Source organism: Eurosta solidaginis, chromosome 1 (assembly GCF_040869045.1).
Source record: "Eurosta solidaginis isolate ZX-2024a chromosome 1, ASM4086904v1, whole genome shotgun sequence".
NCBI classification, from domain to species: domain Eukaryota; kingdom Metazoa; phylum Arthropoda; class Insecta; order Diptera; family Tephritidae; genus Eurosta; species Eurosta solidaginis.
Genome location: NC_090319.1, coordinates 61,153,914 through 61,171,924, shown reverse-complemented (window position 1 = coordinate 61,171,924; position 18,011 = coordinate 61,153,914). Strand labels below are relative to the sequence as shown.

Below are 18,011 nucleotides of genomic sequence, written 5' to 3'. Positions count from 1 at the left end.
AAATTTGTCAAATTTCAAGCCAGCATTCCTCGTGTTCCAATGGTACATGAACCAGATACGGATAGAGATTTAACATGCAAATGCAACAACAATGTGAACCATATGGATAATGCCGTCATCCAGTGAGTTTTACAGCTCCGGCTAACGCTCAATTCTCACTGGAATGCTCTGGATCATTGAGAGACTTGAGAAGCAGATGTCGTGATATTTTCGCACACGTGAAATGTGATAGGCACATGTCGCCGCTGTTTTTCATTTAACTCACACGGCGAAAGGCTAAGCAGCGACTATTTTTTTTTGAAAAAGTAGGTTTATTAAAGGCAGCGTTGCCAAACTCAAGACAAGTAATTAACAAATTATCTGGCTTACAAATTGAACCAGACTTCTATCTGGATTTATCTGGCTCAAATCACTGTTGTTGCATTTACATGCAAAATTATTTATCTGGGTCAGGCTCTTTGCCACCGGATCAAGGCTAATAGCCGTGTTTTTTACAAACGCGTATACATTTACGTTTGCGCGTGAAAAAACGCATACCCTCGCTTAGATAATGCTTAGGAGACCCATCTAGCGGCAGTGGTTAAATAACATATATGTAAAAGCCTTCCGCGATTTACAACCAGATTGACTGAATTTTGTGTGTGTTAGTGCAGTCGGGTGGCTTCGTGACACACGTATTTGTTGTCGGCTACACGTTGATGAAAATCAAAAAATTTTGATTTTTTCATTTGACGCTAGCTTATTTGATAGTCGCGGGGTGTGATTGACAAAACGCAGGGTTGTATTTAGTTTGTGTCGACATTCAAAATGAACAAGTGCGCGGAAGAACAGCAATTCATATTAAAATTTATTGAAAATTATCAATGTTTAGCAGCTTTATGGAATGTAAAGCTTTTATTATTATTTAATAAAATTTTTATTAATTTTTTTATTATTTAATAAAACTGCTGTAATTGCAAGTAAAAAAAGGTCATCATCCGATGACGGCATATTCACGTCCGAACGCTACGGTTTCTCAATGCAAGTGTTGATTGATGGCTTTTTATTTGATAGTCGCGGGGCAAGCGTCAAATACCCGACACGCACACATACAAAAATTCAGTCAATCTGGTTGTAAATCGCGGAAGGCTTTAATACTCCTATATTGCTAATAGAAAATGCTCGCAATGTGTTTGAATTCGAAATCAAAACAAGACAGCCTATACAATTTTTGTGATTCTAGCAGCATAAGTGTGACAAGAAAAAATTAAAATTTAGGTACATTCAATTATTGAATACAAAAACAAAACGTTTAAAAAGCAATATATCGGCACTCTGATGTTTGGGAATGTACCTAGCCTTTTGTAGCAATATAGGAGTATTACATATATGTCAAATAACTACCTCTGCAGCACAGGGTGTACCGAAAAGCGGAGACACAATCCGCTGATGGCCATGGGGTATAACATATGGCTGAATCAGTTGCAATGAATTGTGGACACACACAGAATACGTAGAATTAGTGTAGAGGGTGAAACAAAGAGACATATTCCAGTTACATCTGAGTATAATGCGTATTGAAATTTAGTAGGACAAATTTTATGCGCAGCAATTTCAGAGGTGTATTTAAAGTTTGTCGCTTAGCGGTCCATATAAAGTTTAAGCGTAAAAGTATATAGAGGTAAAAAAAGCACAGCTAATGTCAAATTCATACCACCATACAACTATATGGATCACATTGTTGTTGCATTTGCATGTCATATTATAATTTGTATGAAAGAAAAATGTACATTTCGAAACTCTTAGTTACTGAATAGTAGTGTTGGGAACTATCGAATGAATTCAACAATCGATAGTTAGTTAATGAATGATTTTAATTATCGAACGAATTTTTTCATTCATTCATTTGATTTGTTCTTTAGCTTGCCAGAAGCCAAAAGAACAATTTCTGGATTGTTTTAGTTACCCCTCGGGGTAGCTAAAGAACAAACCTATATAAGACAAAAAACGTCGTGTTCCAATGAAACGTGATCCAGATACGGCTAGAGATTTAACATGCAAATGCGACAACAATGTGAACCATATGGATCAATTTGTTGTTGCATTTGTATGTTAAATTTCTATCCGTATCTGGATCACGCTACATTGGAACGTAACAAAAACGTAAAATGGTGTAAATTTTGCTTCAAGTAAATAATGAAAATATTCAATTTAAATGCCTTTGTTACATGTTATGCAAAGCGCATGAATGATATGCAAATGACCTTGGTTCGCAACCCACTGAGTTTTTTGGTCTCCCCCAAACCTGTGGGGATATTTTATGCCTCTACAACACCAACAATAGGAAAGAAGGTTACTTAAAATTGATTTTTATCTGTATTATTCAAATCTGTTTCAGAGGCATTATTGATTGCCTTAACTTATACATAAGCTACTGTTTTTTTTCCAAAATTCAGGTCACGTTTAATTAATATAAAAATTGCACATTAAATTTCACTTATAAAAGAAACATAAAACAAATATTTCAAGCACTTAAATACTAAAAGTCGCTATAGTTGTTCTAGCCAAAATCGGATGGTGCATGAGGGTCTATATTAAATTTTCGCCGCAGAGATGGCAACTGATTGTGTTATTAAACCCCTAAAAAAATTGATTGTAAAGTAAATAATACAAGTATGTACATCGAGTTGACATGAAAAATACCTTCAATGTTTAAATTGCTGTTCAAAAATATTATCATATCTAGTTTATGTGCTTTAAGTCGGTTTCTCCTGTCGTTAATTATTTTCCCTGCTTTCGAGAAAACTCGTTCTGACGGAACCGATGTTGCGGGTATACATAAATATTTTTTCGAAAGCATATATAGTTCCAGAAATGTTGACTGGCTACGATTCCAATAGTCTAGGGGATTATTTGAGCGATCAACAAAATTTTGCCTTAGATATTGCTCCAACTGAATATTTGCATTGACATTGGGCGCGTTTTGACAAATTGTTTTTGCTTCAGCAACTCTTTCATCGAGAAGGTGCCAGAGAGATACTTCGCTTTTATCGACCGATACTTCTCTTGGGGTGTTGGTAGAAACACTTGTGTTTTGTTGCCGTATTAGGGAAGTTACTTCTTCCACTAGCCATTTTGTTGTATTATTTGCATTAATTTCATTACCGAACGCAATTTTTTTAAACCTAGGATCTAGGAATGTTGATTTGGCGCACATTTTTTCAGACTCCAACTGCCCTAATCGTCTCCAAACTACCTCTAACAATCTGCTCTTCAAACTTTCTCCCTCTACAGTTTTCATTTTGCGATTTCGTACTGCGTATTGAAGACATCTGATTAGGGGCACTACCAGTGACATCGTGGGATAATTTTCCCTGACAATTCGGTTGTCATGGCCTCTACGGGCTTGAAAAGATTAGTGTAGTCCAACAATGTTTCACATTCTGATGAATTGAGGAAATCGCGAGCATTTGGTAAAGAAGTTATTATGGCAGAGAGTGGTTCTTTTACCAAGCATATGCGCTCCATCATTATAAGGGTGGAATTCCACCGGGTAGGGACATCTTGTTTTAACCTCAGTTCAGTAACGCCCATTTGCTTTTGAATATTTTTTAATTTTTCCGTCGCTTGAGAACTATGGTTAAAGTAAGTGACTATGGCACGACACTTGGTTATGAGCACAGTAACTTGTGGAACAGCTTTGATGGCATCAATTACACATAAATTTAATGTGTGCGCTACACATGGGTGGTGGTGCTTCTGTAGCATTTCAATTACAGCCTTTTTAATATTAGCCCCGTTATCACTTACTACAGTAACTATTTTGTCAAAAACGGACCACTCATCAAATATTAACCAATTCTGTAGATATATTTTGGGAGGTATGATTTCCTAAGATTTCCTTTGTTGATAAAACTGCAGAAATCATTTTGTTATCCCGAACGAAATGACTAGTAACTGACAAAAAAGATTTTTGACTATCAAAAGTCCACATATCAGTTGTAACTGAAATATGTGTTACAATGTTGAGCAAGTCATGCAGTTTCTTTCTTACTTCATTGTATTTAAAAGGTAGCATTATATTTGATAAAACTTCTCTGTTTGGCACGGAATATAATGTCTGAAGCTTTTTTGTATATTCTACAAATCTTACATTGTCAACTATGGAAAGCGGCTGCAAGTCTTTTGTAATCATCTTTAAAAGAGATTCATCAATATTATTTTTTTCTTGCTCTGAGAGCTCAGAACGTGTGCTGGTAACAAATAATTTTGTTTGAACAGTCCTTCTCAAACATCCACTATTGGAAATGTCTTCGGTAGGTACTGTTAACGAACTGCGCGCTGCACTCCCTGCAGTAGTTGACGAAAGAGAAGTGGAACTACGTTCCTCTTCTGAAATTACTGGCGCTATTTCTCCTGAAGTTAGATTCCTATGTTCTGAGGAAGACGGATGCTTACGGCGTAGATGGTCATTTAAATTTGATGTGTTGCCAGAAATTTAAAAATTTTTTTTTTGCATATATGGCATTTAACTTCATTGCCATTTTTGGTAAAAAAAACTCCCAAACGGAAGATCTCTTCAATCCAGGCCGCATTATAAATATCTACACAAATTAAATCGTTAAAATCACTTCCTAAGTTAAAAATATTTAATAATTACCACGCTTAAAACGTTTGTCGATTAGGTTGACGTATGCTAAATTTATTTTAATACCTTTTTAACACTGATATATGCACAGCAAAAATATAAATAGGACGAACGATTCGAAGAAATACTAATGAGCGAATCATTCATACCAAAAACTAGTAGTTCGATAAAATAGTAATGAACGAATCATTCATACATAAAACTAGTAACTCGAAAAAATAGTAGTGAACGAATCATTCATGCCTAAAACTAGTAATTCGAAAAAATAGTAATGAATGAATCATTCATACCTAAAACTAGTAACTCGAAAAAATAGTAGTGAACGAATCATTCATACCTAAAACTAGTAATTCGAAAAAATAGTAATGAACGAATTTCAAATGACTATCGAATGAATGAAAATTAGTGAACTATCGAATAACTCGATAGTTTTCATTCGATAGTTCCCAACACTACTGAATAGGGCCCCTGGTTCATGTACCATTGGAACACGAGGATGAAATGTCAATTCAAGCCAATCAACATTTTGTCCCATTTTAATACTATTTTCACACAGACGGCTTATTGAATAATAAAGGCAATTTTCTACATTATGCCGCTTATCTACCACTTATCAATCTTCCCTACAAAATTCGAATCTATTATTATTTCATTAGTACCCTACAAGACGGAGGTAACCAGTGCACTCACACATTCAAAGCTTTTTTCGCTCTCCACTAACCCATCGACGTTTCATGCTGTCATCGAAATGACAGTGTCATCTTTAATAACGGTACAATAATTATTCCGGAAAATATTAAAACGCAAAAAATATAATTAAGTTGTTAATAAAAAGGAAAAATTCATGTGCTTTTAGTTGTGATATGTGCTAGTTGTTTGGGCACTTCTAAATGTTGTAAGTATATTGCGTTCTACCTTATACGTTAACCTGGCTATATAACTAGAGGCAACCAAGTCCTCATGCCACCAATTGCAATTGGAAGATTCGATTTCCAAAACCAAAAAAGGTAACGTTTTACAAGACAGAGCACAACCTAATTTTTATCAAAGGTGGTAACAAAATACGCATTTCGAGCTCCGTTTTTAGAATCTGAAAACGGGAATTAAAAATTGTATTGCACAGGACATCTTTCTGCGTTGGCGGCCTTCGCTCATTAAAGAAAAACCGGCAAAACTTCTCGTTTATTATAAATTTCTCAAACGGTACGACCATCTTTGTCTTTAGCTGCAATTCAATAAAATTTTCGCAAGACGGTGGAAAAGCATCATCCAGTAACATGTAAGTAGTTTTACAAAAATTGATGCCTTAATAAAGCCAATATTTTCTTTGTTTTATTACAGCCAATTCAGTTCAATAATAAGACTGTGGAACAGCATCATCCTTCTCAGCAAGTCAGCTAGTAGCATGAAGCGAGTAACATGTAAGTTTTTTTAACGTTGTTTACCTGTTCAAAAGATATTAACGAAAAACCGAAAAAAGACCCGGGGGTGGGATCCATAGCATTTTTGCGCAGAACACCATTCTGCGTTGGGGGCCTTCGGCCGCGCTTATAGAAAATAACCCTGGGCTACGCCATGCCAAGTCCGGGTGTGTGGTATAACCGTGGCTACCGCCACGGTGATGCACAATTTTTTTTTTTGGGTACGACACAACAACAACCACATGAAAATCGCCAATTTCAACTGCAAATATCTCCGGACAGAGATATCATTTTTTTTCGCCTTCAGATTATTGTTCTCGAGATTAATCCGCGTCTTTTGATACCTCACACGAAAGTCTTGGCCCAACTTTAGGGTGGGGCCCCTAAACTGCACTACTACCGCCTATTATTTTATTTATTTAGCAGAGGAAAAGAAGTGTTGGTAATAGTCTAGTTGAGGGGTCGACTGCTAATACGCTACCAAAAATATCGAGAGAGGTGTCAAACGACGCGTCTTGACATCAGTATTGATAATCCGAAGGCGGAAAATAAAAATTTTAACTCGTTCAAAAGATATTGAGGAAATACCGAAAAAAGACCCGCGGGTACCTCCGAAACCGGGGTGGGATCCATAGTATTTTTGCGAAGAACACCTTTCTGCGTTGGCGGCCTTCGGCCGCGCTTATAGAAAATGATCCTGTGCTACGTCATGCCAAGTCCGGGTGTGTGGTATAACCGTGGCTACCCCCACGGTGATGCACATTTTTTTTGTGGGTACAAACACAACAACAACCACATGAAAATCACCAACTTCAACTGCAAATATCTCCGGACAGAGATACAATTTTTCTTTTCCTCCTTCGGATTATTGCTCTCGAGATTATTACGCGTCTTTTGACACTTCTCTCGATATTTTTTGACGCGTATTAGCAGTCGACCCCTCAACTAGACTATTACCGAAGTGTTAATAATGATCTTCGGGTTGGGGGTGCGCGGGTTTGATCCAGGTAACAGCATTTTTGTGACCAAAGGGAAGTGGTCACTTCCATGGAGTTGGGATAGGGTTGAGCAATTTAGTTTTGGACGCATCCCAGCGGAGCATATGCATACATTAATGTGTGTAAATATGTATCTGGTGTGTTGTGAAATGGGTCGGTGGCATGTCGTTTAAAACTTTTAGGCTCTTGGATAGCAGAAAGTTTTCAACTATTTTCCATTTTTGATTGGTGGTTTCTGAACCCCATGCATTCAGATCTCCTATGAGTAACAGATCTGAGTTTGCACTAGCTTTTATATCGAATATGCCGAATGTTTTTTGTCGTAAGTCCATTGTTGCTGGGGTGGACTACTTCAGCGAAGGAGAGTCGGGATGAAGCTGTAGGAAATAAGTTTTTCCTTCTGGAAGGAACCGGCCATTTATTCGAAATAGATGGGTGTTGTTTATCGCAGTTGGCGCATTTTGTACGCAAACATGGATTTTGGTGGGGTGGAAGGCTGCATGTTTGACACAGTGGGTCAAAAAAAAAATATCAGCATTTCATTGTGCTCTTTAATATTGAGCTGTTGTTGTTGTTGTTGTAGCAGTGCTTCGCCCCACCTAACAGACGCGACCGATCACAAACTGTCATCAATATCCTCTAACGGGAGTCCAAGGAAACTTGCTGTTTCAACAGGGGTGGACCATAGGGAAAGGGGTGTTAGAGGCGTTGGTTCCACATTTCAATTAAAGAGATGGTTGGTGTCATGTGGGGACACATTGCAAGCGGGGCATACATTTTGTATGTCGGGGTTGATTCTGGATAGGTAAGAGTTTAACCTGTTACAGTATCCAGAACGAAGTTGAGCCAGAGTGACACGCGTTTCCCTGGGGAGTATGCGTTCCTCTTCCGCAAGTTTTGGATACTTTACTTTGAGTACTGGGTTCACCGGGCAATTCCCGGCATAAAGGTCCGACGCCTGTTTGTGGAGTTCACCAAGGACCTGCTTGTGTTTTTTCGCTTCATACGGCTGTGTTCTCAGATGCCGTATTTCCTCAAAATGCTTACGGAGATGACTCCTTAAGCCCCTAGGCGGTGCTGGCTCGTCAATCAGATGTCTGTTGGGATGCCCAGGTTTCTGGGTATTCAACAGGAACTGTTTGGTCAGCATCTCGTTTCTTTCCCTGATGGGGAGTATTCTCGCCTCATTATGTAGATGGTGTTCTGGGGACATAAGAAGACAGCCCGTGGCAATTCTGAGAGCAGTATTTTGGCAGGCCTGTAGCTTCTTCCAGTGGGTAATTTTTAGGCTTGGCGACCATATGGGTGACGCATAGCACGTAATCGGCTGGCTAATTGCTTTGTATGTAGTCATGAGCGTTCCTTTATCTTTTCCCCAGGTACTGCCAGCAAGGGATTTGAGGATTTTGTTACGGCTCTGAATTCTCGGAACAATTGCGGCTGCGTGCTCACCAAAATGTAGATCCTGATCAAACGTCACACCCAAGATTTTGGGGTGTAGGACAGTCGGTAGCGTAGAGCCATCGACGTGGATGTTCAAAATGGTCGACATTTGGGACGTCCATGTTGTAAATAAGGTCGCGGAAGATTTAGGCGGTGATAATGCCAGGTTTCGCGAGGCGAAAAAACTGGAGAGATGAGGGAGGTAGCCGTTTATTTTATTGCATAGCTCATCGATCTGTGGGCCTGGGCCTGTGGCCATTACTGTGCAGTCATCGGCGTAGGAAACGATTGTGACTCCTTCCGGTGGTGAAGGTAGCTTAGATATGTAGAAATTAAACAAAAGTGGGGATAGGACACCACCCTGTGGCACCCCTTGTTTAATTCTCCTTGGCTTTGATGTTTCGTTTCTAAATAGCACCGATGCCTGCCGACCACCCAGATAATTTGCGGTCCACCTTTTAAGACATGGGGGAAGGGTAGACCCTTCCAGGTCTTGTAGTAACGAGCCATGGTTGACCGTATCAAAAGCTTTTGATAGGTCTAGCGCTACGAGTACTGTTCTATGGTGGGGGTTTTGATTTAAACCGCAATTTATCTGGGTGCCAATGGCATTTAGCGCGGAGGTAGTGCTATGGAGTTTTCTGAAGCCATGCTGGTGGGAGGCTAGTTGCAAATTTGCTTGGAAATAAGGGAGCGAAATGGCTTCGAGCGTCTTTGCTACTGGCGATAGGAGAGATATCGGACGATACGACTCTCCTATGTTAGCTGGTTTACCAGGCTTTAGTAGCGGGACCACCTTGGCCATTTTCCATTTCTCGGGTATGACAAAGGTGGAAAGAGACAGGTTAAAGACCTGCGCTAAATATTTGAAACCCTCTTTCCCTAGGCTTTTAAGCATCGGCATGGCTATGCCATCTGGGCCCACTGCTTTGGATGGTTTAGCGCGACCAATGGCGTCCTCAACCTCTTTAGCGGTGATGGTGATTGGTGACGCGCTGAATTTGTGTTTATGTGCGTGTCTGTTGGCCCTCCGTCTATCTTTGTCGACCGTAGAATGCATTATATATTGTCGGCAGAAAGCGCTCGCGCATTTTTTCGCATCCGACAGCACTTTGTCGCCAAAGGCGATGGAAACTTTGTCTTTGTGCTTAGTCGGATTCGATAGGGACTTTACGGTGGACCAAAGTTTACCCACACCGGTAGAGAGGTTACAACCTCTTAGGTGCTCCTCCCATTTCGCCCGCTTGTGTTCATCCACAAGCAATCTGATGCGTTGGTTTATATCCCTTATTTGGGGGTCGCCTGGATCAAGCTGCCTTATAAGGTCACGTTCTCTCGCTAAGTTTGCGGCCTCCGCCGGGAAGTGGGGCCGGATTTCGGGAATTCTCCCGGCGGGAATGAAACGTGCCGAGGCGGATTCAATGACCTTGCGGAAGGCACGCTCCCCTTGGCGGGCATCAGTCGGGATAGGGAGGGCAGCAAAGAGGTTGTCTGTAAAGGATTTATATTCTTCCCACTTTCCTTTTTTAAAGTTTACGAAAGTGCGTTTTTCGGTGACGATGAAGTAGGCGGTACGCTCGAGCGAAACAAGTATAGGCAGGTGGTCGGATGCCAATGATACCATCGGCTGGCAGTTGACGCAGTTTACGGGTTCTGCGCTCACGATTGAGATATCTGGCGAACTGTGACAGCTTCCTACCATACGTGTGGGGGCGTCTCCGTTTATTGTGCAGAACGTCGTTTTTTCTATTTGATCCGCCAACATCTCGCCCCTACTGTCCGCCCGCAAATTTGAATGCCATAGATCATGATGGGCATTGAAGTCGCCTAAAATAATGCGATTGTTTCCAGTGAGTAAGGCTCTGATATTAGGGTGGTATCCACCGGGGCAACAGGTGGCAGGGGGGATGTAGATGTTGATGATTTCTAGGTTTGCATCGCCTGACCGGACAGATAGGCCTTGACGTTCTAAGACGTTGTCCCTGCGGTCGATGCCAGGATCAAATATGTGATATTGCACAGAGTGGTGTATTATAAACGCGAGGCCGCCTCCATTTCCGCTCTCGCGATCTTTTCTGTGGACATTATACCCAGAGCAGGTCTGCAATGCAGATCGTGCTGTGAGTTTAGTCTCTTGAATCGCAGCAATGCGGATGTTGTGCCGCTTCATGAAATTGACTATCTCCGTAATCTTCCCAGTTAGTCCATTACAGTTTAACTGCAGAATTCTGAAGTGCACGAGGGGAGACGTCGCCACCCTGGGGGTAAGTGACGGGTGACTACGCCTGGGTTGAGGAAGGCCAGGACGCAATTGCTGTTGTGGCCCTGGGACTGGGCGTCCTTGGGCAAGCATTAGGGTACCCGGATGATTTGGGTTTGCGACCTGGCAACATGGCGCGATGAAACCCGTCGAGGGGTTGCCGTCGCGGAGACCAGAACATCTAGGAAAGTGGCACCACCCAAGGCAGGAGCTGCATTGGGCGGATGTCGCAAACATATATATTCTGTGCTGGCAAACGGTGCAAACGGAGGTAGGGACTAAGAGTATGTTTCCCTGACCTACACGATTGCTGCCGGAAAAGAGGGGGGGGGGGGAGAAGACGGGGGCAGGGGCTGTTGCTCAGCATTGCTTCCGACTCTACTACGAAGATTGTAGTTATGAGTTGTTGGCGCCGTGGGGCGCGAGCAGCAGCGGGTACTTGTTGTGGCTTGCTGAGCAGCGGGGCTGCTGGAAGGTAATGGGGGGGGGGGGGGGGGGGGCGCTTAGACGTAGACTACGGGGCGCCCTTGGGTGTGAACAGCAAGGAGCCACAAAAGATTTATAAAGGTTACGTGGACGTCGGGTTTTGGGATCAAGCCCAGAACAACCTGTCCGATGCAACCATCCCTTACACGAGACACACTGAACAGAGTATGACCGTCCTAAAAAGATTCTTTTCCGGCAGATGCAGCAAAACCATTTCTCAGGACCGGGGTCAGGAGACGGACCCGGATTGGATTCGATACCTTCCCGGAGCAAGAGAATATGGAGCAGTCCTGCTGCAAGGAGCTGCTGGGAGGATGACAATTTGTGGGAGGGCCGAAACAAATTAAATGGGGTTACACTGAAATGACAGTCCTTGGTCGGGAAAAATCCCGAGTCGCTCCGGTACATAGAACCGACTGCCTTGGGAAGCGATAGCGACGTGGATGTTCAAAATGGTCGACATTTGGGACGGATTTAGTCGGTGATAATGCCAGGTTTCGCAAGGCGAAAAAACTGGAGAGATCAAGGAGGTAGCCATTTATTCTGTTGCAAAGCTCATCGATCTTTGGACCTGGGCCTGTAGCCATTATTGTGCAGTCATCGGCGTAGGAAACGATAGTAACTCCTTCTGGTGGCGAAGGTAGTTTAGATATGTAGAAATTAAACAAAAGTGGGGATAAGACATCACCCTGTGGCACCCCTTGTTTAATTCTTCTTGGTTTTGATGTTTCGTTTCTAAATTGCACCGTTGCCTGCCGACCACCCAGTAAATTTGCGGTCCACCTTTTAAGACATGGGGGAAGGAAGCGCAAAATCAAAAGGGTTGGAAATATTAGATTTTCAAGAATTATGGGTGGAGGAAGTTGAATTATATAAAGACAAGTTGTATGTGCAAAAGAATATTTTACTCTCATATCATAATCACGCTCACACCCCGCATGGTTGTCAAATTGATGCACCCAGTCATTATGTCAGCACGAATAATAAAAATATAATGCAACACCTGGTCATCATAAGACAAATGAGCACACTAATAATGGTCCTAATTTGGTAGTGAATCGGCAAAGCAGTGGTCCAATCATTGATTCCTCGATAAAAAAAAATCCATCACACAACAAATCAAATCGGGTTAGTATGCATTGCAATACTGCTGTGCCATTATTATCATCTCCTGAGGCAAATATAGCAATGACTGGCGTGCAAGTATGTTGTATGAATTATAATAATTAATTAATTTTTTTTAAAAATTTAATAATGAAATTTGATTCTAACAGTTTCTATGATTTTAATTAACTTGCCTTGAATCGATTTGGAAGTTAGGAGCTCCTCCGCCAGAGCCTGGTGCAAATCAAACTGGACCAATTTATGTAAATGATGTTACTGGTAATGCTAATCTGCACGGTTGAGCACATCCAGTACCTATGTTTATACAAGGTGGAACACCACACTACTTTCATAGGATGTAGCCGCCGATCACGTTGTTGTAAGAGCTTACTTTAAACATGTTATTCATAAAAACTGATTCTAATATTTTGTTTTGGTTTTTACTTTAGAGTCAACCGGTTATGTAAGTGATGTCAACTATGCATGTAACTTAAGGGCCTTCAAATGTAATACTTACCGCGGACGCGGCCGTGGGAGTAGTTCACTACGTTGAGATTACATTAATCAACGACTTTCAATATCGGAAGGCTTTCCAGAACCATAATAACAACATGTGCAAGCACCCGAATAAATTGTACAACAGACGTTAACACCACATCAGCAGCCAGCAGCAACAACAAGAATCGCAACAAGTTGAAACTTCTAATCAATTAATGACTAGTGAACCACTATCCTGCACTCCAGGATGTAGCCGCCGATCACGTTGTTGCAAGAGCTTACTTTAAACATGTTTTTCATAAACACTGATTCTAATATTCTGTTTTGGTTTTTACTTTAGAGTCAACCGGTTATGTAAGCACCATAACAACACCAACAATAAATTTTGTACAACAGACGTTAACACCACATCAGCAGCCAGCAACAACAACAAGAATCGCAACAAGTTGAAACCTCTAATCAATTAATGACTAGTGAACCACCAACATATTCGCAATATGCGCATCCATCAACAGCAATATATGTCGCCTACTTTGCAACACAAAATCCAATGCTTCATCCAGCGTCAGCTGCATAAAAATCCGCTGGTACATCGTTATATGTTTCACATATGCAACATATGTATGCGAATGCACATTAGGTGTGCAATTATAAGTGGTCCATTTGTTTATTCGCCCGAATATCAATATATACCAGGTGAAGATAGCCAACGCCATTCTACTTTATGCATCGTCTAGAGAAGCTAGAACATTTACAATTTAAAAATTGTGGGATTTTCAAACAGCTACACCAAGCTTCAACAAATTATTGGACCATGAGATTTCTCATATGCCCAATAGTCATTATTTAAAATGTAAATTATGCCATTGGAAGACTAAAACACATTCAAGTATGAAATTTAATTTACATGCACAACACGCTGAAACAATTGATGTAACAACAAAAAGTCTAGAATTAACTGTTTGTCCATATTGTAATCAAGAACTTGCATCACAATGGTACCTACGCAAACACAGGAACAAAAGAAAACAACGGATGAAAGAACATCTTTTCCATGTTTCGAATGTGGTGAAGAATTTTGAACAAATACAAGTTTACGTGTGCATGTTTATGAAAAGTTTGCTCATTGTACACTACAAGATCTGAACGGAAAAAATCTCAGAGTATGGTTACACCTATGTGGCATCTACAAGTTATTTATAATGACGAAATGAATTACAATGCTTATTTGGATTCTGGTGATGCTCCTGACATGCTGCCTATATTCCGCTACGACTGAACTTACTATACCTACCAAACTAATATGACTCTGGAAACTGATAGTGAGCAACACCACCACCGCATGAAAAATAAGAATTTCAAAACAAGGTTTCGGAAAGTGCACGCCTATGAATAGACGTTAATGTATTTATATAGTTTATGAATATAAAAATGCACATATGTAAAAATTACTAGAATAATAGGACATGATTTTAACTGTAAAAACTATTTTAAACATGCATTATTTATGAATTAAATATTATTTAAACAAAAAGGACGCGTTTCATTCATATAAATAGCGAATTGACAGAAGGTAACCGGTATGGGTAACCGATAGGCCAGTTACCCGTGTTGTTGTTGTTGCATATGTTTTGGTTAGCGATAACGAAAACATACCTAATGAAGTAACTTAAAAATGTAAATAACATCGAGCGAGAAGGAATGTCGAAAACACAATAGGTAAGAGCGAGAAAGCGAGTCACACGTACACTATTTTGAGAGAGCGCATGCGTTACCTTTTTCCCGACAGCAATGTAAAAGTCATTATGACGATAATTGGTGACCAAGTTATTGGTAACGATTAAGTAATCGATTAGGTAACGGGTACCTGTCTTGTAGGGTAGCTAATCGAATGCCTAATGAAGTCAAAAGCGCAATGCAACTCTGTTGGGAGCGTTCCGCTTCCGTTTCCGCTTCTTAGTTTTTGGTGTGTTCAGTGCTTAAAAATGTCATTTGTCAAAGCAAATGTCATTGTCTGCATGGCGGAACGATACAAGGTGGCCGCATCGAACAGCTGATTATAACCTTTTTTATTTGATTTGATACATCAACTACCGGCGCAGTACGATTTTGACATTTGTCCATCGAATTTACAAGTACATGGAATTTTTTTGTTTGTAGGTATGCCACCATGCTCCCACCTTGTATCGTTCCGCCATGATTATCTGTCTCATCATTCATACTAATCGAGCAGTTACTTCTGTGTGAAAGCAACAAATTTACGATTCCATTAGCAGGTGAAATGAGATCATTAAGTTTCTTTGTGAAAACAGTATTAAATAAGGATCATAATAGAGCTGTATTGAACAATTTTTGCAGACATGTTATGGAATCGCATTTTCGGTGGAAGCAGTAAGGAAGGCGGTCGGCATGATGCGGTGGTGCGCAATGGCTAGTCATTGTCGGCTGGGGCGGGTCCTTGCCAACCTTACTGTTTCTGCGCCATAATCAGAAAAAAGTTCCTATCATGCCTTTAAAAAACTGACACAGCGCAGAACTAATTCAAAACGCTGGAAATTCTAAACAAACCGACATCCGGTCGAACCGGATGCCACGGACAGACCGTTAAGCAAAATTCAAAAATTCAAAAAAAAACTACATTATAACGCAAAAAAAATCGAACCGGAAACGACCGGTTACTAACTGTTGAAAATTAAAATACAAAAAAAAGCTGAAAATGAAAAAAAGAAGAAACAGAAATGGGCCGAATATATAGAGGGGCACCGCGGGTGGTGTTGCGACGCCCGGTGCTTTAACCCACCCTCAAAATCCATGGCCACCGACGCACCTAAATTTTCGGGTGCCTTCTAAATGAGCCAGAACAAAAGTTTATTCAATACTCATTTCTTTTAACGTATGTATGCTACGAAAAAAATACGAAAGTGCAGGTTTCTTAACCAGGGCTAAAGCATTGTTGAACTACAAATAGCTATTCACACTATGAAAATGTAGGTAAGTGTGTGTAGGGTATAGAGTGAGAGGAAAAAAAAAATAATCCAACAGTTCACACTTTATTGGGCCGAAATCGAAAACGAAATCTAATATGAATACTTAAGTCTGGCCCAGTTTGTTCTGTTGGGGGTTCTTTTCTTTTCTCTTACTCTTGCTCGTAATATTTCGCGTTATACATATATTTGTGTCTCCCCCTTTTTTTATTTTTTTGACAATCGTTATAAACGCTTTGTGTGGAAAGAAAAAAAAATGTAATTAAATGTACTTATGTATAGTAAATATACTACATACAACGTAAGAATAGGTCGAGTACCCCTTTTCTGTTTTCCATTCACAAAACATATTTTAGGGCTATAAAGTTGGGATACAAATTCCGATAATTGGGGCTCTCTTACAAAATTATTATGTTGTTGTAATAGAACTTATTTTTGAGTGTAACAAAATAGCAATTTGGTATAACGCATAGTATAATGACACTAACATGTAATATGTACCAAGAAAATTTGTTATAAAAGCAATAAAGATTAAATTTGTATAGCGCTATGTATTATATGCACGTATATTATTTTCTTCTGGTTGTTCGAACGATATCGCTAGCAATAGTGATTCATATGTATAGATATATATATATATATATATTGTATTTGAATGATATAAGAAAAGAGAGTTTTAATCTTCTAGCCAATTCGTGCATAAAATTTTTTTTTTCTAACAATTTATGGTTGAGCTCCAAAAATGGATCGCTAAAACGTTTCACGTGATAAGGACAGCTTATTATCAATAAAATTTATAGAGCTAACTTCAGACATTTTAAAGCGACAAAATATATTATTAAAATGATATAAAAAAAAGGATGTATGCCCTTTGTTGTAAAGCTAACAATTTCAAGTATTCAATAATAAAATTTGACGAGAAAAATCGACCATTTTTAAATGGGTTAACCGGGCTGTATAAAACTCTCTAAGTGCTGCTTAGAAGTTTCTTTTAACTATTTATATCTAAGGTTATACTTTGCTGGTACTTACATAGCCGCCAGAGTACGTACCATGGGCCTCTGCCGGCGTGGTTACTGGTGATGTTGTTGTTGCTGGTGAACCCGTCGCCGTTGTTGGTTATGGCGCGCGGTCTTGGGCGCGCTGTGTTGGTACTGTTGGTGGTTGTTGCGCTCTGGTCCGAGGTAATCGAGTGAACCTGGTGGCGATAAAACTTCGTGCTGACCTTTACGATCTGGATGACTTGGTAATTTTGGCGTTCGTTGTATTACGCTGCAGCGTACTGCTGGCCCTGGAGGCGGAGGTGGTGTCGGACGCTTTTCCGAAGGTGGTAGTGTACTTCGTAAACGTAGAGAAAGGGGTTTATCTTCGGATAACAAGGGTTGTCATCACAATTAGTTTAGTGCCGTCTGAATCGGAATCGCAATCACTTGTACTTTCCTCACTAGGTGTGACTGTGAAACGCCGCCCTACTTCAACTGGATATTCGATACGTTGAGTTTGTGCCAACACAACATAACCGTTGTAATGTTTATTACCACCCAAAATAGACGAGTAGAAAAGAGGTTTGTCGGAATGGACTTTGCGCTATCGACTCTTCCTAGTTTCTGGGCATTTCCCGGTTTATTCTTTGGTAGTTTGGTTTGGTATCCTTTGGTTCTTCACAATACTCTCTTGAAAATATGCACAGCACGCGAGGGTGTTTTGCGATGAGTTGAATATAGTTGGGGACGTGCAGCTGAGGTAAGCAATAGTGCTAATGAAGCAGTCTTTGAGCTTGACGCCTTTGGTGTTGAAGTTGTGTCCTAGATATTATACGATCCTTTTGGTATGGTCGCAGGGCCGCCAAAATTTAGGCTGAAGCAAATCGCAAATCTTCTCATTGGTATAACGCCTTATAGGACTAGTTTTACGATAAACCTTTTTGGTTTTATAAAAATTTCCGATTAACTGCGCAAGTAAAAAGCTAATTCTTGCGTTTTTTCCCGGCCGGAAAACTCGTGGCTATTTTTTTCTTTTCTTTTCTAAAATTTTCTACTCCTTCTTTGTGTTTCTACGGCCGGAAACTCGTGGCTTTTTTTTCGCTAGTGATAGCCGGTCTTTTCTTTTTTGTTTCGATACTATTGCATCGCAACTTTTTGGTCCCATCACTACCCTACAAGACAGGTACCCGTTACCTAATCGATTACT

The 18,011-nt window shown here is 40.3% G+C and overlaps 1 long non-coding RNA gene across 2 annotated transcripts; it reads left to right on the top strand.

Moving 5' to 3' along the window:
- The first annotated feature begins 5,324 nt into the window (after positions 1-5,324).
- Positions 5,325-14,349, top strand: LOC137254610 (uncharacterized). Of its 2 annotated transcripts, XR_010954048.1 has the most exons (6): positions 5,328-5,906; positions 5,969-6,048; positions 12,290-12,438; positions 12,510-12,718; positions 12,789-13,107; positions 13,178-14,349. It is a non-coding gene; the product is annotated as an uncharacterized lncRNA (long non-coding RNA). The 2 variants fall into 2 exon arrangements; XR_010954044.1 differs by having other exon boundaries at positions 5,325-5,906; positions 12,789-14,349.
- Positions 14,350-18,011: the final 3,662 nt, after the last annotated feature.